Source organism: Paroedura picta, chromosome 2 (genome assembly GCF_049243985.1).
Source record: "Paroedura picta isolate Pp20150507F chromosome 2, Ppicta_v3.0, whole genome shotgun sequence".
In the NCBI taxonomy this organism is placed as follows: Eukaryota; Metazoa; Chordata; class Lepidosauria; order Squamata; family Gekkonidae; genus Paroedura; species Paroedura picta.
In genome coordinates, this window is record NC_135370.1 from 79,933,938 (window position 1) to 79,961,231 (window position 27,294).

The 27,294-nt window shown below is 41.2% G+C and overlaps 1 long non-coding RNA gene across 1 annotated transcript; it reads right to left on the reverse strand.

Moving 5' to 3' along the window:
* Positions 1 to 347: 347 nt before the first annotated feature.
* LOC143829774 (uncharacterized) lies at positions 348 to 15,598 on the reverse strand. The gene is made up of 3 exons (XR_013228228.1): positions 15,506 to 15,598; positions 12,562 to 12,636; positions 348 to 965 (listed from the first exon to the last, which is right to left on the reverse strand). It is a non-coding gene; the product is annotated as an uncharacterized LOC143829774 (long non-coding RNA).
* Between the last annotated feature and the right edge of the window lie 11,696 nt (positions 15,599 to 27,294).

Here is a 27,294-nt window from a genome sequence, read left to right on the forward strand (position 1 = left end):
GTAAAGCAGAGCAGATCCAAATGTATCCCAAGAGGACTGCAAATTAACAGGAAACTGGGGATGTTTCAAAACAATGAGGAATTTATGAGCAGATGGTGTGTGATACTCAATAAGTGTTCCTTAGATTTAATTATTTTGATTATTGATATTACTCATAAGAAAACCCAAGATCTGACAGTAACAGCTTAAAGGGAAATGGTCAGTTATAGAGATATAGGAGCTGAATTTGATCAGAAACTGTCTGTAGAGAAAATTAACTTAAAGCAGTTTAATACAATTCTAAAGAAATAGAACAAATTATGATAATTCTATACAATAAAAATCTGTTATGTAAAAAGGTGTGGGAAGGGGTGCTTGGAAAATCCATCTGATAATTGGCATACATTCAGAAATTAGATGTTTGTGTGCACGCGCGCGCGTGTGTGTAAAGTGCTGTTAAGTTCTGGCCAACTTTGACAGTCCCAGAAAGCTGCTTTGAAGACAAGTGAGAAGTAGAGTTTTCCTAAGAAGCCTCCCTTCCAAGTACCTAACCTGCTTAGCTTCTGAGACCCAATGAGATCACACTTTACCCTACTGCGTTACCTCCCAGAAATTGGATAGAAATTCGATGCTGCAAATACTAATACTAATCTGTTACTTTTGAAGAAATGGCCTGTAATTTTAGGCCTGTATATTTATTAAATATATTTTCATTTTTTTTTTAGAGAAATACAGAAAAGACAATGAAAATAGCTACATGTAAAAACAGATCCCTCCTTCCCTCCCCCACTCTCAAACTGTTTTTAAAAATCAGTTGTGAAAATAATCCATATAGATATGCCACTGTTCTTGGTATTCTTCCGGTGGTTTTCTGTTGACCATCACTGTTAGTTTCGCCATGGTCAATAGGTCAGCTATTTTGTCCATCCATGCTGAAATAGTTGGTGTCTCCGTAGATTTCCATATCTTGGCCAGTATTATCCTTGCTGCAATTGTCGCATAAAAGAAAAATGTTCTGGTTTGAGGAGGTAATACTTCAGTATATAGACTCATCAACATATATTCAGGTTTCAATGGGAACTTAATTTTAAACATCTCTTCTAATACATCATGTACATTTACCCCAAATTTAGCTACCTTTTCACATCTCCACCACATATGCAAAAAGAATTCAAGTTTTAATTTGCATTTCCAACAAACATAATTATAGCTATTACAACATTTTAGCTATTACTTTAGGAGTTATGTACTACCTGTAAAACATCTTATATCAGTTTTCTCTCAAAATTTGACTATTTGCTAATGTTGGTATCTTAAACCTTATACATTCCCACTCTTCCCTGGTGATGTTTCTTCCCAGGTTCTGCATCCATTTAATCATGCATGTCTTAACCTGCTCGGTTTCCATTTTGTATCTCAGCAACAGTTTGTAGATTTGGCCTTGCAAATGTGGTTTACCTTGAAGTAGAATATTCTTAATTCTGGAGGTGGCACTCCCAGATTCAGTTTCTTAACAAATTCAGAACTGAACCTAGATAACAATTGAATATATTCTAACCATTGTATTTCTACTCCCTCTTTTTAAAATGATTGTAAGTCCTTGAATACTCCTGCCCTAGTTAATGTCTTTATATTTTAAACATATTAGCCTTTTTTGTTGCACTCCTGTAAAAGTAAGCTTCTACTGGTGACTTCAGCAAAGAGGATGTCAAGGAAAGTTTGTTTTTATATCTATTCCATATATATCTGGATAGATGCCTGTATCTTCATAAAGGATTCCAGCTAGGTTTGGGTGCTTTGGCATCCGAAGTGGCCGTTCAGGCCCGAAGCAACCAGTGCCGGTGCACTGGCACCTCCCCCCCCCAGCGCCATGCCACTGGCTGCTTCAGGTACGAATGGCTGCTTTGGATGCCAAAGCGCCCAACCCTAATTCCAGCATCCAAGAATGAGAAAAGGTCTAAGGAAAGGGTACCAAATCAACAGTAAGCAAATATTTAAGGAAGAATTTCCTTTGGTGATAAGGGGCCCTGACTATGTATAAAAAACTCACCAGAATCTAAAGGGTGGATTTAGGCTACAATTTAACCAAGAACCTATGAGCAAACATGGAGGAGTTTATTTCAAAATACATTTATTTCATCAAGAGGCTTGCCATTTGTTCCCATTCTAAAACAAGAAAATAACTGAAAAACCATTTAAGGACATTGTCAAGATATGTGTTGGGAACGGAATCCTGCCATGTTCTTTACTGTTTGTATGCTTATGTTTTTTGAGGAAGGAAGGAGTGATTGTTTGATGTGCTTGGGAATGTTTGAGAGTTTGAGGTTTATAGTTTCACTTAGATCTCTATGTAAGATATGTGTTAACTGTGGCCATTTCTGCACAGAGGGGTAAAACTTGAGTGGCTTGTTGCTGGCAAACGCGGGATGGTAAATATCGCATTTGCAGCCCTCCTCATGGGGAGACCCCTCCCATGTTTTCCCTCTGTCCCATTGTGGCTTTTTTGCCTCCTCATTAGCTGAACTTCTCCCTCCGCTCCTTAGCTTGTCAATCACAGCAAGCTACCAATCACAGCATAGCAATTCTCTCATAGACTAAAACTTTCTTCCCCCCAACCAGCTCACCTATTGCTCAGCCCTTCCCTTCCCCACTTTATTTCTGTCTGGGTGGATTTCTGAGACACTGCACATTGTTCCTGGATCCCAAGAAGACATTTTATGCTAATGGTTGGCTTTAAAACAAACTGCTCAGACCCCTGTATGATCAGCAGAAGGCAGCCAGATCACACACACCCTTTCCCAGCTCATTTCCCACCTCCAGAAGATGCAAATGGGACTGTTTTTGCCTACCTGAGTTGTGAGAAGGCAGGACAGGTAACTGAAGCCCAAAGATACATTTTGTGCTAATGGCAGGCTTAAAAACAAAGCACACACATGGCTGAATGAGTGGGGGAAAGCTGCTAGATCACCCCCCCCCTCTTTCCTAGCTCATTTCCCACCTCCAGAAAACAAAAATGGGGCTGGGTTTTGGCTTCCTGATCCCAAGAAGACTGTGGACACTTTAAAGAACATTTTATTTCACCTTGGATAATGTAGGTTTGCGGTCCTTCTGCAAGATGGACTGTGCCATTAAAAAAAAATTACTCAAAGCAGGAAATGGAGGGGGGAGGGCGGGACTAAGAGTGGGACAAAGTTGCAGAGACTATCGTGCGTTTCCCTCTCTATACAGTTTTATCCCTGGTGGCTCATTGGTGGCTTACTGGTGGTTTGCGCAATTTAGGGTGGTAAATCCAATTTTCTGGATCCCCAAAATAGTGATTTAAAATGGTGACCCAGCTACTAGACAGTCTTGGGATGTTGGCAATGTCATGTGAAGGGGGCTATATATGCCACCAATATGCCAAGGCTGTCCAGGAACATTTTCCTCATGTGAAAAAAAGTCTTCATTTTGATCGATGGGTGTTGGGAGTAAAGGAGGCTTCAGTGCTATCTCGGCACTGTACATGGAGGCTGCAGGGGTCCGGTGGTTGGTGTTCACACCTGGGTATATCTGGGAATGGGAGGAGGTTACCTTCCAAAGTGGGGTGGTGTGACTTGTCATGAAGGTGGGGCTGATGGGGAATTTATTGATCTGTATAGGTATGGCAATTTAGTCTTAACAAAAAAATATTGTGAACTTATCTTTTCAATAATTTGCTTTTGCTGAACATGCCAAGCCTGATTATTTTAGAAGTTGACTGGGAACATGATAGACAGAACTATATGATGCATAGCTCAAATATGGTTTATTTATTTAATGTCTATACTATCCTTCCCAAAGACTCAGGGTGGTTTTCATCCTCCTCTTCTAATCCTGCTGCCAGAAGGCTTGTAATTTAAGAGTGTGTCTGTAAGGGGGGAGGAAACTGTTACAAACTTCCTCCCTTACTTTTTTTTGCCACTAAAAACTGCAACTCCAAAGTTTTGTTTCTCCCACTGCAAGAAATGTACACATATTTATTTTTCAGCCCAGGTAAATGCCACTGAGTATGGCTCTAGCAATACTGAGTGGGGAAAAGGTACTGTGGAGTCAATTCACCCTTAATTTTGTACACTAACTTTTCCCCTTAAATTGCAGCACCAATCCATCTAGGATTTCAGGTACTCAGAACTTTTATCCAGTTCTTAAGGTGAATATAACATTTTATGAGACATCCTCTACATGGAGCAAAAGAAACTCAAGCATTAACAAGGAATAAATATTGTTAACAGTGCTAGAGCATTTGTAATATCAACAGGGCGAGAATACTCCAAGGTGCAGACATATTTTCAAAAGGTAAAAGTATTATGAAAGGAAAATCAGGGCCATTTCCGCATGGGGGGGCCAAATCACGTGATGTCTTCTACTTGCAATTGTGGGATAGTAAATTGTGCTATTTCTCCCCTCCATACTCTGCTGCCACGTCTCACCATTTCCCCTCTTCATTAGTGGCAAAAAAGCACGAGAGCAATGTGCTCTTTTACTCACTGCTCCTCAGCCTGTCAATCAAAGGAGGCAACCAATTGGAGGTTTGTGGATCTAGTGTGATCTTTTAAAAATTGATACCTATTTGTGGCAATACGTACTCATAGCTATGCATACGCATTGCCATGGAAGGTAAAGCACACACACACACACACACAATCCAAACTCAGCCAAAGACAGATTCCCACCCCTGCAGTAGTTCACCCACCATTAAGGTTCTCTCTAGTGGTCCTAAGTAACCTTTGCCATCCAAGCCAACACTGACTTCAATTTCCCAGATGTGTGCTGGGAAACAAACTCTGCAAAGCGTCCTCAGTCATGCAACTTTCTGACTTGCCTGGCTGACAATTTCATTTAACAAATGGTAGATGAACCCACAAGAGGTTCAGCCATACTGGACTTAATACTGACCAACAGGCAAGAGTTGGTGGATGAGGTGAAGGAGGTGGGGACCCTAGGGGGAAGTGACCATGTCCTCATAGAATTCCTTTTGAGATGGGGAGGCAAAGAGGCTTGTAGCCAGACGTGGATGTTGGATTTTCGTAGGGCAAACTTTAATAAACTCAGAGACATGATGAGTGTCATACCATGGATGAGAGATGTCCCGGAGGACTGGAAGAGACCAAACGTTATTCAGATCTTCAAAAAAGGGAGGAAGGATGACCCGGGAAACTACAGACCAGTGAGTCTGACCTCTGTTGTGGGTAAGATGATGGAGCAGATATTAAAGGGAGCGATCTGCACAAATCTGGAGGACAATTTGGTGATCCAAGGAAGTCAGCATGGATTTGTCTCCAACAGGTCCTCTCAGACCAACCTGGTTTCCTTTTTTGACCAAGTGACAGGTTTGCTGGATCGTGGAAATTTGGTTGATGTCATTTACTTGGATTTTAGTAAAGCTTTTGATAAGGTTCCCCATGATATTCTGATGGATAAATTGAAGGACTGCAATCTGGATTTTCAGATAGTTAGGTGGATAGGGAATTGGTTAGAGAACCGCACTCAAGAGTTGTTGTCAATGGTGTTTCATCAGACTGGAGGGAGGTGAGTAGCGGGGTACCTCAGGGCTCGGTGCTCGATCCGGTACTTTTTAACATATTTATTAATGATCTAAATGAGGGGGTGGAAGGACTACTTATCAAGCTTGCAGATGACACCAAATTGGGAGGACTGGCAAATACTCCAGAAGATAGAGACAGAGTTCAACGAGATCTGAACACAATGGAAAAATGGGCAAATGAGAACAAGATGCAATTTAATAAAGATAAGTGTAAAGTTCTGCATCTGGGTCAGAAAAAATGAAAAGCATGCCTACTGGATGGGGGATATGCTTCTAGGTAACACTGTGTGTGAACGAGACCTTGGGGTACTTGTGGATTGAAAACTAAACATGAGCAGGCAGTGTGATGCAGCGGTAAAAAAGGCAAATGCCATTTTGGGCTGTATCAACAGGGGCATCACATCAAAATCACAAGATGTCATATTCCCATTGTATACGGCACTGGTCAGACCACACCTGGAGTACTGTGTGCAGTTCTGGAGGCCTCACTTCAAGAAGGACGTAGATATAATTGAAAGGGTACAGAGGAGAGTGACGAGGATGATCTGGGGCCAAGGGACCAAGCCCTATGAAGATAGGTTGAGGGACTTGGGAATGTTCAGCCTGGAGAAAAGGAGGTTGAGAGGGGGCATGATAGCCCTCTTTAAGTATTTGAAAGGTTGTCACTTGGAGGAGGGCAGGATGCTGTTTCTGTTGGCTGCAGAGGAGAGGACACGCAGTAATGGGTTTAAACTACAAGTACAACGATATAAACTAGATATCAGGAAAAAAAATTTCACAGTCAGAGTAGTTCAGCAGTGGAATAGGCTGCCTAAGGAGGTGGTGATCTCCCCCTCACTGGCAGTCTTCAAGCAAAGGTTGGATACACACGTTTCTTGGATGCTTTGGGCTGATCCTGCGTTGAGCAGGGAGTTGGACTTGATGACCTGTATGGGCCCTTCCAACTCTATGATTCTTTGATTCTATTAAGCAGACCCACCCAAGCCACCACTGTGCTGCCCGAGCTGCTGGCGGTGGCGGCTCAGGCAGTGTGGCGGCAGCGCCCCTTCTTTAGAAGAGTATTGCACTCAAGAGACTATTGTGTGTTTTCACCTCCATACGGTATTTTCCCTAGTTGATCACTGGTTGCTCACCAGTGGCTTGCATGTTTTAGGGTGGTAAATCAACTTTCCTGGATTTACTGCATCGTGAATTAAAAATGGTGAAATCGCGAATCACCTACTAGACATCCTCAGTATGTTGGTGATGTCATCTGGAGGGGGCTGAATATGCCTTCAACATGTAGAGGCTGTCCTGCTACATTCTGCATGTGTGGAAATAGCCCAGATATTTACATGGCATTTAGAAGAGCAGAAAGCAGAAGTCTTCTAAATATTGCGAACTGTGACATAATACAAAGACATAATATAAGCTTACTCCTGATGACAGCTGCTAGAAATAAATCCAAGCTGGATTCTAACTACATCTGTTGGCAATCTTTTGTTTTGTTTATTCGAGGCCCCAAACTTGGTCAGTCTTTATTACTGCCCACAGGCCCATAGGAAGTAGAATAACAACAGATAAAAATGCTAATATAAAATTCATTATCTGCATAATACCTCTGCATACATTACTCATCCTAATATATCTAACAGTTAAAAGGTTAGAATCTGAGTAAATTATGCACTAGATATTATATCAGCCATATTTTCTTTGTAGAATACAGAAACTTCACCACAGATACAGTATCTTTGGTTTGCTCCTGCCAATAAGATTTTGAGAGTTTTCTGCAGTCTCAGAGAATAGTTAATCAGCCAAAACAGATTCCAATAAATCTAAGTGTGCCTATACATAGAAACTACAGTGAAAAAAACAATTTGTTTACAGCCAAATGACTGATTCTTATACTCAATCTTGGCTCAACCCAATACATAAAAAATAGACCAATTTTGGGCTCTTCTTTCCCATTTTAAATGCATAGTGTTGAGTAACACTGGTTTAGCAATTAATGAATATAGAAAGGAAATTGATTTCCTAGGAACATTGACAAAAGTCTGTGGTGTATGACCCCCCCCCCCACACACACACACACTGTTTCATGTAGATTCATTCATATGCATGCCATTGATCTATATTAACAGTTCCAAGATCCTGCCATGCATTTATGCTGACTAGACTTAACATGCTACCATCTGCATTCCTGTTAGGAAGATGCAGAAAGATTCCATCTAATTGTAGGTTTAGTCCTTGCTCTGGAAACCTGATTGAGACACTGATTCACATGTTCTGATCACTGATGAACAAAAGTTTGATTCTAAATCTAAAAGCTGCTGTCCAGATGTATAAGAGACATCATACCCATTTCTAATCTAAGGGACTACAGGGTCTATACATAGATACCTTAAGAGTCATTCTCAGTAATTTGATTTGCATTAATTTGATGGTAGGAGTAGCTGCTTGTACCCAAAGCAGAGCTCTATATAGAAGCTGATTAGTAATCTTAGTGGCATATAATAGGAGCACCACTTGTATATACCACATTCTTATAATAATAAAAAAAATTATGATTGCTCCAACCTCCCTTTTAACCTTTAACTAGCATAGATTCAGTATGCAATTTTCAACATAATTTGCCATCAAAATTACTCCCAGGTAATTTTGATAACTGAACTTGTTCACTTTTATATTCTTCTACTATCATCCAACTATTTAGAGGATGAAAGACAATTCCAAAAATATGCTTTTGGTTTTATCAATATTTATAGACATTTCATTTTCAAAACGTCTAAATAATGTCCGCAAGATCAGGGCAAGGTGGTGCCTGTCCCCCAATTTATCCTGCCTGCCTTCCAAGACCCTGACTTAGCCCCCACCCTTGGTGGTGTTCTCCTGCTGAGAGGACACTACCATGGGCATGGAAGATTTGAAAAAGCTAGTGCGGCAGGAGTCTTGGGAAGAAAAGTGGCTGAGTTGTGCAGACACAGCCCTATGAAGGCAGAGCCTAGAGACCTGGCAGTATTGGGAAATAGGAAGAGCATGCCTGAAACACACATTCTCTGTGCTGCAGAAGGGAGAAGCCTTTCCGTCTCACTTTGGCCTTCTCTGAGTCTGGGCCAGTAACTGCCCACCAGCACAACACCTCGCTGCTCACTGCCACTGCTTCTTCATCTGGTCACAGAACTTGGCACACAGTGTGAGTTGGATGGACCATTGGTTCCTGGCACTGCCCAGCACATGGGACAAGGCTGCCACTGTGGCAGGCTCCAGGAAAACATCAACATCTGGCCCCTTCTCATTTACTAATACCTTGATGCCAATGCCACTCCTTTCTCCATGTCCTTGGGGGGAAGTTTCTCTCATTTGTCTGCAGGAATGAAAGGGTTAAGCTGAGGTTCCTTGAGAGGCCAAGCAGGGAAGGAAGAAAAGGTCTTTTTTTTGGGGGGGGGGGAGCCTTTGATATTGAATAGCCAAAGAGACCAGGGAGAGATTCAGATCTGCAACTGGAGAAAAAAAAGCCTTGCAAACAGATCCCAGGAGGTGTTCTCATGAGTAAGTCTTGGGGGAGGGAATAAACTTTCCAGACCTGGAAAAGAGAAGTGCAGTTATTGTGTGCTTTTTTGTTTTTGTTTTTTAATAGGGAGTTTGTATTAAGTAGTTTTAAAGAACTCTGGAGCTTTTCTAGTTCCTGATTTAGAATTTAGCCTCCAGGATGGACCTGAGAAAAAGGATGCTTTGGAGGCAGGGAGGTCCCTGTCTTCCCCAGGATCCATCCTGAAATGCCCAGGGGTTTCCCAACCTGGAACCCTACCCCCCCCCCACCATCTCCTGCTGGTGGCCAGGGAGGACCTGGCAACCCTATTCAGAATCCATTATACCAGAGGTCCCCTACCTTTTTGAAGAGTGGTGCAGTTGTTAAGAGAATATAGAACAGATCATGTTCTTACAAAACATGCAAATTTGAAATGATGCTGCTGGTGAGTTGTGTTTTGTAGAAAAAGAGACAAAAATAGGCTTTTAAAACACAGAAATCACTTGATACTCATCGTATTAACTTTTAACTGTGGAGATAAACTGAAAATTTTACATGAAACTCAATGAAAGGCCAAACTGGATAGTCCAATGGGACCTTTAAGACCCACAAATTTTTATTCAAGGTGTGAGCTCCTCAGATACAATGTCATGGATTCCATTTGTTCTGTTGCTTCAGACCAATACAGCTGCCCACTTGAATCTATCTGGATAGTTTTAGTTTGTGTTGCATTGTTTTATGCACAGTGGCTTGCTGGTCCATTTGTCAGATTCTTTTCTTTAGTGCTATAATAATAGTAGAAAGGTGTTTGAGGGTGTGTGTGTGTGGGGGGGTAATTTTTAGTGATTCTCCCCTCCTTCTGTATTCAATCTGTGAAACATTTTTAGTGGATTGCTAAACTGACCCCTCTAAAAACTTGCCCCTCTAGCAAATGTCCCTCTAATAAAAAAAATGGTTGGGTATGTGCCTGTACAAGGCTTTCTTTAAACTCACCTTTATTAATGAAATAATTGCCATGTCATCGGTTGAAAAATTGGCCCTTTTCTGTCTGTTTCTTGGCTTTTCATGACATTGGTTCAGGTTTCTGGACCTTTCTCTGGGGACCTAAGGTCATGCAGATTTGCGGTTTCATATAAAGATGGGAGATAGCCTGACCCAGGTACTATCATGGGGCCTTAGGGTTGTCAACCTTCAGCTAGCACCTGGAGATCTCCTGAGATTACAACTGATCTTAGTTGATAGGAATTAGTGCACTTGAGAGGAAAATGGTCACTTGGGAGGTGGACTTTATGGCCCTGAAGTTCTTCCCAACCCCAAGTCCTCAAACTCCACATCCAAAATCTCCTTTTAGTTCCCAACCCAGAGGTGGCAATCCTATGGGGTTTACAAAGTACCAGGAGGCAGTGTTGATATTGAAATGATATCTGTGTGGATATCAAGCCATCATTGTTGATACCTCACAGTGCTTCAGAGAGGGTGACCGTCAGCACTGAAGCCTTTCGGTTGAACTTGACGCACATGGCGATATGCAATATTTGGATTTCTTCTTTGTCTTTTAAAAGGGTGGTTCAGAGATTGCCCTAGTGGACAGCCACTCTGTGGATTTTGCCTGGAGAGGCTGGACGATATCACTTCTGGTGACATGTCACTTCCAGAGGCATGGTAGGGAGGTGTGACCAGCTGACCTCACTTCAGGGTTACCTTGAAGCCCACAAATATTTTCAGGGGTTACTCCACACTCAAAAGGTTGAAAAAAGGTGTCTTAGACTGTAACAGTTAACAATAGTTGAACAATAGTTCTGAATCCTGATTGTTCGCAATTGATCATAAACAGAGATAGAGTTTTAGCTAAAAGTTAATAGACAGAAGATAAAAGTTTAGATAGTTCATAGATATAATGCATAAACCTTCCTTATAATTGACAACAGACTTATGGATTTATAATTATTCAGATTATTCTTGGAAGCTCTTTTGTTGATAGAAATGACAATAGATTTTCTCTAAGCTATTGGCATTACTCCTGAAGAATCTATCAAGGTGAATAAATGGGCAAGTAAGATAATTTATCTATTTGGTCCTTGGGTGTTTCCCTGACTGTCTTTTAAAACAATTAACAATTCAGCACATGTATAATCATCTCCTGACTTTCTACTAATCTTTGGCTTAGTACTGTATATACTCTCATATAAGCCGACCCGCATATAAGCTGAGGTGCTTAATTTTACCACAAAATCTGGGCAAACTTATTGACTTGCCGAGGGTGGGAAATGCAGCAGGCTACTGGTAAATTTACAGGGCGCCCTAAGTGCTTAATCATCACAGGCTTTCCCATCACAACAAATACAGAAAAGTCAAGAGGATGAACAGCTGCTGGTTTTTGTACCCCACTTTTCACTAACCAAAGGAGTCTCAAAGCGGCTTACAATTGTCTTCCCTTCATCTCTTGATGCCAGGCACCCTGAGAGAGCACTGACAGAACTGCTCTGCGAGAACAGCTCTGACAGAAGAACCAAATAGTGCCCCCCAGGCCAGCAAACCAGAGCACAACAATAGTACTCAAAGTTGGCAACCTACTACAACAAGTACAACAGCTACCAAACTGGGGGCTACAGTGCCCTCCAGAACAAAACACTGAAAGAAAGAACTGTAAAAATCAACTTTTAAAAGAAACACAACCCCAAGAAGAAAAGGCAAACAATGCTGCCCCTCAGATAAAAGAAGAAACACTAAAAAAACAGTAAATCCCAAAGCACCCCCAAAACCCATCCCACCCCCAGAAACCAAAAGAATAGTTTGGAAGAAGTGATTAGGAAAAGAAGGGGGGAAAAATATCAGAATCCCTCAGTCAAACCATTGATGTCCTACAAGCTGCCAGAGTAAGCTTTCAAGAAATTTGCAGAAGGCAATGGTTAGCTGGAAGCAATTAGCTCACTTGCAAAGAGCTCAGATTGCAGGTGCAATGCTGTGATTGGCTGGCTGAGAGCAGGCTGTTAATCAATTAACCGCGAATACGCTGAGGAGGTCTTTTAAGTCCTAAAAACAGTGCTGGAAAACTCAGCTTATATGCGAGTATATACGGTAATTAATTTCTCTGTATGAGATGCTAAGACTATAGACAGCTCTGGTAAGCTTACTGCAGTTGTAGCATATCTCACTTCTGGAATAAAATCTGAAAATAAAGCAGCAAAGAGTAATTCCTACTAAGGCTGTAATATGATAAGCAAGATGAGGTGTGAGATGTTGCATATCCGTCATGAATAATTTTCCCCAAGATATGTGAATAATTTTGTCCAGCAGTATATAATAGCTTATCTCATCTTGTTCTCATATCTGTATTCTTATGATTTTAGTTTATGCTTTCAATTTACATATAATCATACAATATTCCTTAGGGATTTCTCTCAATCCTCTAGCTCTGTAATCTTGATAGGTTATTGCTGTGTTTTTTTAAATTTGTAGTTTTTTACAATCACCACAGAGCCAGTTTTTGAAAAAAAATTCTTACCAGTACCTGACAGAATAAAACTTGTATATTTCTCGACAGTCTTCTGTCTCCAGTATCATATTCTTAGGGCTAATAAAAGCTCTGAAACATGAAGAATACTAGGTTTGTTTTTAAAATCCTCATCCATCCAGTAATTGCTGTAATATACCCAGAGTCATTGTGGTATAAATCATTCAATATTTGTAAGACTGGTAACAGTTCATCCTTATGATAAAAAAGAGGAAGATGGTCGGAAAACAACAAATCTCCCACTGAAACTGAACTATCAACATAATAAGTTGACAAGACATCATCAACTACACTACAACCTTGATATGGATTATATAGATTTGTGGAATACAGTTTAGCCATACTTTATCCATAGTTCGTTTTAAGTTAATAAATGGCTGAAGAAATGCCACGTGTACAGGGCTAAGCTTTGGACAGACAAAGAAATGGATTTGCATTTCTTTGCAAAGAAATGGATTTCTTTGTCTGACTCTTGGCCTTGTTATTGAGACATGATGTAACAACAGCTGCATTATATCTATAAATGTTCTTGCTTCAAAACCGGAAAGGTATACCTTAAAAGGAAATGTACTCTTTAATACAAAGAGAGAAAATTGTAATAAGATATATAGCCATGCATGATAGGTAAGATTGTACGCCCTTCATCATTGACCTGATTGGTCAAAGGGACAGGGAGGGAATGAGCGTCAGGATATGTACCAAGGTCTTAAAAATGAGCTGCACTGATGCAGACTTCAGCGAACACACCAATGGACTTTCCATGCTTGCAAACATGTATTCTAATAAACCCTCTTTCTGCTTAGCTGTCTTTGTTGTGGTCTTGTGAATTTTACACTACATGGTCTATAACAACCTAATATATAAATATAAGTATCCTTTGCAATCTCTTTTTTTAATAAAAAATTATTTTATAAAACATGAAACCAAGTCACAACTTGTCGAACAGGATATAACATTTAAAAAAAAACTCTCAATACAAAATACCAAATAACATTCTAATACAACGTTAATATACTTTGCAATCTCATCTAAATCTTAGGGCATCTAGGAAATTTGTAAGACATGTTCCCACATAATCTATCTTTGAATTACAAGATTTGTGTTCTACGAGGAAAGAAGCAATGTTTAGTCTAGATTGCTAGACTAGATTTCTAGTCTAGATTTTTGATGGGCCCAGTATAGCATTCAGATCTCCTCCCGTTATTATTTAAGCTACTGCACAGTACAATGACTTTGGTGACATAAGTTGAGAGGTCTAACCCAATTTGCTTTGTATCTTGTTTTAGCTGGGATATTATAAATATTTATTATCAAATAACTATTATATGCGCTGCCATGGCAAAAGGAGAGAAGACATCACTCCCACCAGAACTTCCTACCACCAACATCTGCTATCTCAGCTACTGAAACTAAGTTTACCTTCTAGCCAGTTGTTGTTAACTCAATGTCCAAGCAGATAGAGATAGATAGTTGTTCATATTTCAGGGATTCATCTTGTTAATATGTCTGCCTAGCCAAACCAAAGCAAGGCCTCAAAGAATTTCAAGAAATTCTCATCATATACAACTATCCACTTTATTCAGTTGTAGGAATTAATCTGCTACCTCAATTTAATTATGCTTACTTACCATCTGAATATCCTTGATTATATTCTTACAACTTTGTACTTATTATACAGGTGACAGAGAATAGCCTACATCAACTAAGATGTTAATTAATTATTTTAAATATTTGTCAGCATATCATTCTATTCTGGAATGGGACTGCTGTTAAAGTAACTTGAAATTGTTGAAGGATCATAGCTAACAATTTGCTCAATGTCATCCCTATGTATTATAAATATATGTATATAAATATATATTTAAATATATGTATATAAATCTTGCAATTTGGTATTGATGCAGTTTAATTGCTGAAATAATATCTCTGTCATTTTGGACAGGAAAACTGTTTCTTTCATAAAAATCACATAATCATTAATAAAAAAGATAATTCAAAAATAATTATCTCTGATAGTATTGACATGACAATCACAGACAACCTCAGAATCTAAGCTATTTAAAAATTAATATGAGCTCCTCTTTAAAAACTGATCAATTTCTGCTTCCTTTTAATATATCTCTTCATTAACCATGATTATCTGAATTTGGTCTAGTTTTTTTGTTTCCCATTACATAGAATTAAAATATATTGTGCAACGATGTAATTATTAATAAATCAACACCTGTTGTTGTTAGATGCGAAGTTGTATCCGACCCTTCGCGACCCCATGAACAATGATTCTCCAGGCCTTCCTGTCCTCTACCTTTACCCAGAGTCCATTTAAGTTTGCACCTACTGCTTCGGTGACTCCATCCAGCCACCTCATTCTCTGTCGTCCCCTTCTTTTGCCCTCGGTCGCTCCCAGCATTAGGCTCTTCTCCAGGGGGTCCTTCCTTCTCATGAGGTAGCCAAAGTATTTGAGTTTCATCTTCAGGCCTTCTAAGGAGCAATCAGGACTGATCTCCTCTAAGACTGACTGGTTTGCAGTCCAAGGGACTCGCAAGAGTCTTCTCCAGCACCAGAGTTCAAAAGCCTCAATTCTTTGACGCTCGGCCTTCCTTATGGTCCAACTTTCGTAGCCATACATTGCAACTGGGAATACCATAGCCTTGACTAAACGCACTTTTGTTGGCAGGGTGATGTCTCTGCTTTTTAGGATGCTGTCTAGATTTGCCATAGCTTTCCTCCCCAGGAGCAAGCGTCTTTTAATTTCTTTGCCTAAATACTAGAGCACCCTGTTGTTGCTGTGACAATGTCCATTCCAGTACATGCCAAAAGTGATGCTGTGTCACCAGCAATGCCAACCTAGGCTTCTCTTTGCTCCAAGTAAATATCTGCCCCACCTCCTGCTGGTTGCCAGTGGGTTCCTGGCAACCCTGCTCTGATGTAATCACCTTACCTGCACATCAAATGGCAATGAGGCTGAAATTCTGGCATCATTTCTCTGACTTTCTTCACTTTTCCCATTCCTAAGTCTCAACTGACGCTTGTGCCACAGTAAATATTACAGAAGAATAACCATTCTACACTGACAATTTAAGAGAGTCTAGTTTCTCTCTTCCAAGGCTGGCATGAAGGTCATGTCTCACAATCCAGAGTACTACAAACTAATCATCACAATAGGAGGTAAACTTCACTTTACCTTGTAATGGCTGAAAACATAAATATAAAAAATAGCCATAACAATCCTCACCCCCGACTCTGCAAACACGTCACACCAATGATGGCAGCTCAGCTTGCAGCACAGAAAAGGAAAGTTTCCTTACCACAGGGCAAAAGGGTCCAGACAATTATCTTCAACAGGAGACATCCAGACCTTGAAACGATCAATTAAAATTCCACTGGCACTCCAGAGATAACAGCAAATAACAAACAATTGCAATGTTCTCTTCTTGGAGATCCATAGCATGGTTAAAAATGCAGTCCAACTAGGGTTGCCAGGTCTCCTCATCCCCTGGCCACTGGTGGGGGCTGGAGGGGGTAGAGTTGCCACATTCAAGTTAGGAATCTCCTGGAGATTTGGGGATGAAGTCTTGGGAGGGCAGAGGCTTCAGTGAGGTATGATGGCAGAGAATTCACCATCCAAAGCATCTATTTTCTCCAGAGGAACTGATCTCTGTAGTCTGGAGATGAGCCATAATTCTGGGGGATCCCCAGGTACCACCTGGAGACTGGCATCCCTCAGTTCAACCATTTGACTCCCAGAGAAAAGGCAAGAATGCAACCCTATTGCTTGGACTCTGTTCAAACTCCGTAAGTCTCAGAGAACAGTTCTGGCTCCACTCTCTCATCCAGGTCATTTATAAAAATGTTGAAAAGTACTGGATCCAGTACTAAGCCCTGTGGTACCCCACTGCTCACCTCCCTCCAATCTGATGAAATATTATTAACAACTACTCTATGGGTGAGGTTTTCTAACCAGTTTCCTATCCACCTATCCATCCAAAAATCCAACCTGCAGTCCTCCAGTCTGCCCATCAGGACATCTTGAGGAACCTTGTCGAAAGCCTTACTGAAATCCAGGTAAACAACATCAACTGAGTTTTCACAATCTATTAAGCCTGTCACTCAGTCAAAGAAGGGAACCAGATTGGTCTGGCAGGACCTGTTGGAAATAAATTTATATTGACTGCCTTGGATCAATATATTGTCTTTCAAACACAGAATATCTTTAGCCTGAGAGTTCATATTCATAAGGGTATTTCTTCCTCACCAAGAAGACAAATTGTTTGCGCTGTGAATAGGGCAACTAAATTGTGGAGAGTATGTTTTAGTTCAGCCCTATTTCTATTGACTATTGTTGTTCTATTGGTGACATCTTTGTACCAGGTGGTATCCTGGTAGAAATTGATTTTTTTTAAAGCATGGATAAACTTTAAACATGTCAATAGTACATTTGAAATGACATTTGTTTCAAGAAAATTCATTTTCTGGGTGTTTTGAATAAAAAGAAGAATTTAGGTTAATGTCATTTGTAAATGGAAAACTCATGGATAAGAACCTAAATCTCCAGTACAATACTTCTTATCCACAAGAAATAACGTACTGAAGAGGCAATTTATAGCTATCAGGAATAACTGTATCAGTGTCCCAGGTTTGCATTCTTAAGCAGATATAATAAGTAGCAACTTGCTCAGTAAGGGTCTACTTGGAAAATATAGCGAGGATAGTCAGACTGAAAGCAACAGATCTCAGCGGAATGGAAATACAGAGAGTGAACCCCCCCCCCAAAAAAAAACAAACCAAAATCCCGCAACTAATTACCTCCCTGTGGTAAGAGATCCGTGATTATCTGTAAAGAGACTGGAATTTATAGCTGTGGTAGTGCATTCTTATACCTCTGAAGCAAATAGTAACCTTTAAGCCAGGCTTTCTCAACCAGGGTTTTGTGAAAACCTGGGGTTTCTTGACAGCCCTGGAAGAGGTTCCCGAATGGGTGGTTCATTAATTTTTAATACATTTTAATACATTTTTAAAAAATCTTAAACATTTATTGGGTGATTATGATTATATATGGTCATATTGACTTGCCTTCCTCTCCCAAAATGGCCAATGATGGACCTGGAAAGAGTGGGGAGAGGCCTTGGGTAGGCGTGAACACAGCTCTGCTTCCCAACCATATTCTGCATGATCACTCCACTTCTGGGGTTTCTCAAAGTCTGAAGAATGTTTCAGGGGTTTCTCAATACTAAAAAAGTGAGAAAGGCTGTTTTAAGTATTATGGTACTAGCCTTAGGTATCATGGTTAAGAGCTAATCATAAACCTCCCCAAGGCCACTTCCTTTGTGGTGTTTATGTCCACAGACAATGAATCTGAATACAAAAATCCATAATGCCATAAGTATTAATTGCGTGGCATTTCCCCCCCTTCCCCCACTACTTGTTAGCATGTGCAATCAAATTTATGCTCATGTGACAAACTATGTGTTGGAAACCATGAGACTTTCAAGAAAAGAAAGGAAGAATAAAAGTGACATTGAAAAATAAGGACAGGATCTCCAATGATTAAGTGGTTTTTAGAATCTGTTTAGAGCATCACCAAAAGCCACTTGACTTTGGAAGCAATATGAAAATTAGATAACAAAAATATACAATTGTTACAGAAGAAAAGTGTGCCAGATCATTTGGATGATTTTTTTAAAGTTCAGTGCATTTACAGAGCAATCTGAAGCAAGCCTGCTCATAACCATCCTTAGTCTGTTTCGTGGGGGTCACTCCTAGAAAAATCTTCTTAGGATAATACTGCTGTTTATATTTATGTGCACCTAGGCCTAATTTTTTGGATAAGCGTATGCAAAAGCTCAGCTCTTCTACAGTGTATGAAAGAAAAGAAGAGGAACGCCTTCCCTTCCAGGAAAGGCACAGAGTGTTGCCCATTTTTATGGGTTCTTCAGAAGATAAAAACAAGAATGCTATTCAGTTCTTAAGGCACATACAAGTTTAATGACTGTAGAGACCCTAGAGGCCTTCTTATGCAAAGGTTTCCCAGGTCTTCACCTGATACCTCATACAATGCTGGTGTCTTTAAATACTTAAGAGGCACTGAAGCAAGATCAAGCCCTTGTGCATCTTGTTCTCTCCCTCCAGGGACTTGCCTACCCACCTTCTTCCTTTGTCCATGATGATGCTACTTTATGCCCTAATGCATTACTTTATGTTGTTTGCTTGTTCTATCCCATGGGGCAAATTGAGGTAGGGGAAAAAGTTAAAATTTCCCCTCTTCCGGTGCTATGCCCCCCAACCCAAACTAGGGTAGTATTTTCATCCCATCGGGTCTTTAATTACCTTTGATGTCACCTAAGCTGCAGAAGGCTTATGGCTTGGAAGGTGTGTAACCTTTCTTAGCCAGTGGCAAATTTGAGAGAATAATATATAAATGAAACATGTATGTAATGTAGGAGATATAGATGGTTGCATATTCAGTGAGAAGAATCCTCCCCTGCATAATTGTAGGGTGTTTATTCTTCAGTTTGAATTATAAATTGCCTATAGCATCCTTACGCACTCAATATCACTTCCCCAGTATTCTAAGTAGTATCACAAATATTTGCACAAGCCCATTGGGAAATTCCCCTTTTTATAAAATGTATCTTTTTATTAAACACTTTTTATTCCTGGACTCTTGTTTGTGTTAAGAGATTTTCCCTTTTTGTTGTGGACTTTGGAACCAGGAGTGGGCAGGATTTGTGGTGGGGAGTCCACCTTCGGGTGCAGCCATGTTCTCCAAGGGAATTGATCTCTGTCTCCAGGGGATGAGCTAGAATTCCAGGGGATTCTCAGGTCCCTCCTGGAGAATCCACAGTTCCCTGGCATCCCTATTGGGAACTGTGGAGAACTTACAAATATTGTCTGATAGGGTGTTTTTCACTTTTTAATGATTGTTTGATTTAGAAGAAGAAAAGTTGGTTCTTACATGCCGCGTTTCCCTACCCGAAGGAGGCTCAAAGCGGCTTACAGTTGCCTTCCCATTCCTCTCCCCACAACAGACACCCTGTGGGGTGGGTGAGGTTGAGAGAGCACTGATATCACTGCTCGGTCAGAACAGCTTTATGAGTGTCGTGGCGAGCCCAAGGTCACTCAACTGGCTGCATGTGGGAGAGTGCAGAATCGAACCTGGCATGCCAGATTAGAAGTCCGCACTCCTAACCACTACACCCTAACCACTACACCAAACTACACCAAAATTTACCTATTTTAGCCAAAGAAATAAAAAAGGGCTTATGTCCTCAACTCAAGCAAAGCAGGGAAACAAGCAATAATTGAGTGTGAAAAAATACTAACATATTCTGGTGACTAGAGCTGTGAAAAGTCAATATAGCCCTGGTAGGAAGAATATAGAGTTGCCACTCCAGGTGCCACTCTAGGAAATTCCTAGAGATTTTGGAGGTGGAACTGGGGGGGGGGAGTGGTGTTTGAGGAGAGGAGGAATCTCAGAAGCATGTCAGCTGCCTTACTACCCTGTGCTACAAGAGGCTCTTTTTGTTTCAAAAAAGAGTGGTATCCAAATATGAATCTGATCAAATGTAATATTTTATTAAAAATAGGATCCACTTCTGAAATGTAGCAAAATTGTATAAATGTAATTTGAAAATAGCCATATTCCATGGTTTAAAAAACAAATATCATAGTGCAAACCAACATTCTATAAATAGGACTAATGGTCCATACCTAACAATCATGGCAGCCAGCCAATCAGCTTTCTCCTAGCTTTAAAGGGAAAGTGATCTTTTTATTTTAAGTAAAACTTCTCCATTGCTATGACTGTACATATAATCATCTTTAAACCGCTCTGCGATATTAAATAAAAGGGTAAGGGCCAAATTGGAGGAGAGCGGGCGGGCGCTGTACGGGATAAAAACTCGGAGGAGTGAATCAGGAGTCACAAAGCGGCTCCTGATTCGCTCCTCAGAGTGGCACTTCAGGGCCAAGTGGCCAGTTGGGAGGAGCGCGAAGCTGTTCCACTGCTGCCCGCGTTGCCCTCCAGGCCTCGCTGCCCCGCTGTCCACGAGTGCAGGCCGCCCCCGCCAATGCTGCCGAGACACTCCGCCACCAGCGCCACGCCTACGCCTCGGGGCTGCGCCCCACCACACATGCATGCGCTTCCTTCTGCCCGCCGTCACCGCACTGCGCCCCGGCCCCCCTGGACTGCCCACAGCACTGGCGATGACTGCTGAGAACCACTGCCCGGGGAAAAGGGGGGTCTCAAAAGGGACCGGACACTGCGCCAGTGCCCATGCCCGGCCGGACAGCCACCCAGACCCCCACGCTCCTGCAGCTAGTGCCCGCTGGATTTACAGCACAGCGGGCTTAATTTCTAGTAGATTAATATTGCATAGTGCATGTTTTAATGCCTGATTGGGGGGAGGGCTTGAGAGGCATGCTTTGTGTGCCAACTGGTGGGTGGGAATTTTTTTTGTTCTGCCTCTATGAACCAACGCATATTTGTTGGTCTAGGCAGCTTGCTCAAAAAAAAAAAAAAAGCCCTGTTGCAGGGGGAAGGGAAACGGAAGTGGGCACAAGGACGGGGGCTGGAGATGGAGATTGTGCTGCTTCTGGCCACGTTGTTATGCACTGCTATTTTGCTACTGGTTGCTGGTTGCTCTCCTCCCGCACACAAAACATAGCTGGGGAATCCAGTTTTGTGGATTCCCCAACTAGCGAGTTAGAATGGAGGATGTGGCTGCCGGATTGCTGCTGGGACACTGAATGCAGACAACATTGTTTGAAACACCAAAAATATGGCGTCTGCAGGGGGTAAGTGTCACACTTTATTTTCAGGGTGCGGAATGGCCCTCATAGTCCGCATGGACCCCGGAATGCCAAAGGATCTTCTTACCAGGAATTTTGGGAGACTGCTGGAGGCAGCGGAATGTGGACAAGATCAGTATTTCTTCTCCAAAGAGCACTCAGGATCAGTTTAAGCTGCCGCTGTGTGTATGTCATACATCTTGACTCCTTGCTTTGTGATTCTCAGCATGTGCCAACAGCAGCTACCTGCCAGGTCCCTGGCATGATGATAAATGCCATCAACTGTGAGCATGCTAAAGCTGTACATACTGCTCATTTGAAATTGTGAACAAGAGTTTCTAAAGAAGTGTGCATGCACAGCTTATACATTGAAAACACCTTGGCTGGGTTTAAATGTGCCAGTGAACTCAAACTTTGCTCAACACTTTAAACAATCCGAGAGTACTCCGCTAAGGAGAAAATAAGAATTCTAAACACAATACATTCCATGTTTAAGCACTCTATTTGTACAGGTTGAAGTATTAAATTGATCCAACTAGAGCAACCCCTGTGGCAAACTCAAAAGCATGGCACACCCCACCATACCCAGAGTCAATGGGCAAGAAATATCAGACACTGTTTTAAAGGAAAACTTATTCCTTCTGTTTCAGTCCTGTAAATGCAGATAGAATCCGAGCAAATCTTATTAAAATTACTTTAACTTTCTTCCAATTCCAGCCTTCTTGAGACTGTAGACAGACAATAGTTCTAAAAAGTTGAAAGTGGTGTCAGTGAAGCATTGATTCCTGTGACGCAGACCAGGGATGTGCATTCAGAAAATAACAGATAAAAATCTGAGCTGAACATGGTCTGTTTGTTAACCTCAGAAGGATAACTAATCAATAGGAAATTTCCTTGAACTTTTGAATTTAAATTGACAAGGTCAGATCTGGCCAGTATTCTAGCAGTATTTTGAGGTATGCACTTTATTTCCAGTTTCAATTTCTCTGTATTGTCTTTAAATTTCTATTTACCCCAAGCAATGATAGGGAAGGATGGGACAGAAAGGAAAGAAAATGACTCAGTAGATATGTGCCTGACAGGTGTGCTATCCAACCAGAATATTTAGCCCATGTTCATACCACATATCATTCCAGATTGGTGGTTCTGTTAACAGTCTTTCCCCAATAACATTTTTTGCTCACTAGCTTGGGGGAAGATTCAAGTGGGTAGCCATGTTGATCTGAAGCAGCAGAACAACTTTAGAGTTCAGTGGCACCTTAAGTGTCAACAAACATATTTTTGAAGCAAGCCCACTTTGTACTCTGTGCTTCCCTCCCGATGGCTCAATGCCTGGCAGAATTGTTTGTGCAGCCTCCATCCCTTCCCAGCCTCCATCCCTTCCATCCCCTCCATCCCTTCCCGCCTCCATCCCTTCTCAAACAAGATTGTGGGGCCCAGTTTACTGCCAGATTCTGGGATGCCCTCTTCACGTTAGCAGGGGTGGATCATGCCCTTAGCTCTGTTTACCACCCCACCACGAATGGCCAGACCAAGCGGGTCAACAGTACCTCTGATCCTAGAACAGTACTTCTGCTTCAACAGTTACCAGCAGGACAATAGGGCATACCTGGAGAGTATGAATACAGTAATGCCCCCCACCAAAGCACCAGACTTTCCCCTTTCAATAAGGATCTCTCACCACATCTAAGAAGGAGAAGAGTTGGTTCTTATATGCTGCTTTTCTCTACCCAAAGGAGTCTCAAAGTGGTTTACATTCGCCTTCCCTTTCCTCTCCCCACAACATACACCCTGTGAGATAGGTGAGACGGAGAGAGCCCTGATATCAGAACAGCTTTATCAGGGCTGTGTTGAGCCCAAGGTCACCCAGCTGGCTGCATGTGGGGGAGCGCAGAATCAAACCTGGCTCGCCAGATTAGAAGACCGCATTCTTAACCACTACACCAAGCTGGCTCTAAAAGCAGCCTTGGAGGAATCTGGTTATACAATAATCCATCCACTGTGTAAGGCAGGGGGCAATTCCCTGAACTGTACTTATTTGTTTACTTCATGTATACCCTGCATTGTTCCCCAGTGCAGACCCAAAACAGCTGATATCACTCTCCTCTCTTCCATTCTGTCCTCACAACAAGTGATTGAATTAGGTTACACTCAGATACTTTAACTATATGAAGAGACAGCTTTTAATCTATTTAACTGCAAAACCTAATTTAATTTAATTTATGTAATTAATGTTTTATTATTTATAATTAATTGGTTCAGTGTTTTGGTTTTGTTTGATTTTGTTGTTACCTTTTGTAGGGAAAGGTGGGCTACAAGAATAAAGTTGTTGTTCTTGCTGCTGTTATTGATAAAGAGAGTATCTGAGGGCCACCCAACAAACTTCATGGCAGAGTGGCAATTCACACCTGGGTCTCCTAGATCTAACCATCACCCCATACTACATACATGCACAAAAAAAAAGAGGGCCATATTAGGCATGATGACATCCGTGTCGATATTTTGAGGATATTTTAAATTCATTTTGAAATGTCACAAGATCTGGGGTCCAACTGACAGCCCTAGTTGCTTACCACTGCTCAGAGTGGCTGCAGTCTAATTTTTTTTTGATGACTTCTGCTCCACTACAGCAGGTCATATCTGGCCAGTATCCTGGGGGGGGAAATTCAAAGTGACTAGGATGGCTCTAGCAATATCTGGAAATCTGTACAATGTTTACCAGTGATTCCTAGAGCTATACTACTTCACTTCCAATTGTTTTTGGAAGTGATATAACTGCTCAGATGACACTGTGGAGGATAAAGAAAAAGCAACTTTATCCCTCTCCCCTTTACAATGCTATGCTGAATCCTTGGTTTTCTGAAGGAGTTTCCCCTTCTTTAAAGCCTGCTCTGCAAGTCAGGGTTTTAGTTGCCACAAAATTGGAGTGCTTTGTTCTACCTGATTGAAATGTGGGAGGGAAATTCTCAGACAATTTATTTTAATTTTATTTTTTATATTTATATACCACCCTCCCTTGAGGCTCAGAGTGATTTACATAGAACATAGGATAACATGAGTACAATATAATTCAGTATTATCAAATTAACAGCAGTAGTAACAGTTGTTTTATAACATCTCAGTAAGCAAAGAAATTAAAAGACGCTTGCTCCTGGGGAAGAAAGCTATGGCAAATCTAGACAGCATCCTAAAAAGCAGAGACATCACCCTGCCAACAAAAGTGCATTTAGTCAAGGTTATGGTCTTCCCAGTTGCAATGTATGGCTGCAAAAGCTGGACCATAAGGAAGGCTAAGCGTCAAAGAATTGAGGCTTTTGAACTCTGGTGCTGGAGAAGACTCTTGTCAGTCCCTTGGGCTGCAAGGCGAACAAACCGGTCAGTCCTAGAGGAGATCAGCCCTGACTGCTCCTTAGAAGGCCAGATCCTGAAGATGAAACTCAAATACTTTGGCCACCTCATGAGAAGGAAGGACTCCCTGGAGAAGAGCCTAATGCTGTGAGCAATCAAGGGCAAAAGAAGAAGGGGACAACAGAGAATGAGGTGGCTGGATGGAGTCACTGAAACAGTTGGTGCAAACTTAAATGGACTCTGGGGAATGGTAGAGGACAGGAAGACCTGGAGGATCATTGTCCATGGGGTCACGATGGGTCGGACACGACTTCGCACCTAACAACAACAAAAACTAGTGGTAGCAATTTTAACTTATAACTAAGACACCAAAGGTTGGTCAGTTCACCATTCAGTTCAGGGGAAGGGTTTCTGGGGAGGGGGCAGTAGATGTTGATTCGGTTGACCTCAACCAAATGCCTGGTGGAAGAGCTCCATTTTGCAGGCCATGTGGAACAGTGCCAGCTCTAGCAGGGCCCTGATCTCTTCTGGGAGCTCATTCTATGATTTCATTTCAATATGTTGGGAGAAAAGCATTCACAGTGTGGTTCCTATTGAAACCAATATAAACATCTTCCAAACACATGTCACAATCTTTTTTTTTTTACAATGAAACGTGAACAAATTTTCTGGACACATTCATAGTGCATTTTAAAAATTGTTTTGTTGTAGTTTCAGGTTGAATAGGTTTTGCAGGTTTTTTGTAACAATATACAAGCTAGACAAACCTGTTGATCTATGATCAGGATTGCTTTCAATATTATCAAAGAAACTAGCATCTGTATACAGATGTATTATATTTAATTCTTTTCTTAGGTTGTATATAATAAACAGAATGTAACAGGCATGTGAAAAGCTTCATCTGTGTCCTGAGTTGTTTAGTTTATTTTTTGAGGCTGAAGGGTCAGTTGGTTAAGAAAGCTATAAGAATTTTTTTCTATTCAGTTTCCCAATGAATCTGCAGCTGTTGTGCAAATATTTCCCTATGCCACCATATTTTCCCTATTAGGCATTAGAGTTTACTTTTGCTGGTTTTGGTGAATGCAAGTCCTCTTTATTCCTATGATAGAGCTACCCCTACAATATAAGGGGAAATACTATACTGTTTAGATGCTTTGAGTAAATTCAGATGAATGCAATATACATTTTGTTCGGTGTAAATGGTGGCCTGAGCTCCCGGAAGAGTTAAAGGCCCTGATGGAGCTCTCAACGCCCTGCAGGGCCTGGAAGATGCAGCTCTTCTGCCAGACTCTAGGAAGAGCTACTCCCTCCCTGTACAGGCCTGCAAAAGCCTGCCAAATCACACTTTCTGAGGCTGCCCCCTGGAGGATTGGTGGTTGTTGTATATGGAGGTCAGGGTGGGTGGGGGTAAAGTCGGTTATCCTGTAGCTGTGATTTTACCACTATCTTGGTTTTGTATGGGTATTGTTTTATGGGGATTTTTAGATTTTTTGTAAACTGTCACAAGCTGGTTGAATTTGGGAGTGGCGGTCTAAACATTTAAATATAAACAAATAAACAAACAAACAAATAAAATCTCACTGAGAATTACTCTAAAAAATTGGCATAAAATACCATTGGACTAACATGCCTACCCATCTGGAAATAAAATGACAGCCGTACTAGGAATACCCATTGATCTCAATGGAATTTACTTTCGAGTAAATTTTTGCCGCATAGGACTGATACATACTACCTGAGGATGTAATCTGCTTATTTCTGTTGAGTTGCAGCTGCAGTTCTTAGTCACAAAAAGCAGGATTTAATGGATCCATCATTTACTTTCTCTGTAGTTTGGGCTTTGTCTGAAATAGATGCAAATGTGAGCATTACTGAGCACAGTGGCTGTTAAATAAATGTCTTTTCTGTTTGCTGCTCTCTGGAAGGAGGACGAGAGAGGAAAGAAGCAGGTAATGTAAAGGCCAAGGTCTTCTCTGGCATTGTAGCAAAGAGGACAGAAAATGTAAGTGTTTCACTGGTTTGCTTTTTCAGGGTGGCTAAACAAAAAAACAGGAGTGGATCCTCTCAAACAGCAACACTGATTGAGATATTATACTGAATAGTGCAATGACCCCATCCCATTCAGAACCTTTCTTGCCACATAAAAGACACATCTACAAAGCTAGTGGGCTCTGCAAAAAGCATCCAAATATCTGGAAGTCATCCGGACACCATATTAATGGCTATGCATCATTGTACTAAAAACATCAACACAAATTCTACATAACCTAAATTCTACAAGAAGAAAAGTTGAGTTCTGTAATTAAGATGCAAATGTGCAAAAAGGTCACTGAAACCTCAACCACTGATCAGCAGCTCCTCTGACTCCTGAAATTTCTCCAGGCATTGCTCAACCAAACCAGAGCTTACATTTGCAAATACAACAGTTAAAAAAAAAATCATTTGGGAGGTTTTTAATGAAATAAGAGATTATCAATAAGCTGAACTATGTGCCCAACACCACATCTTGTGATTTCCTTTCATTTGCACCCATCATGATAGCATGGGTGTGCATAGCCCTGAGAATTCTCACAATGTTCCATGGAAAATTCC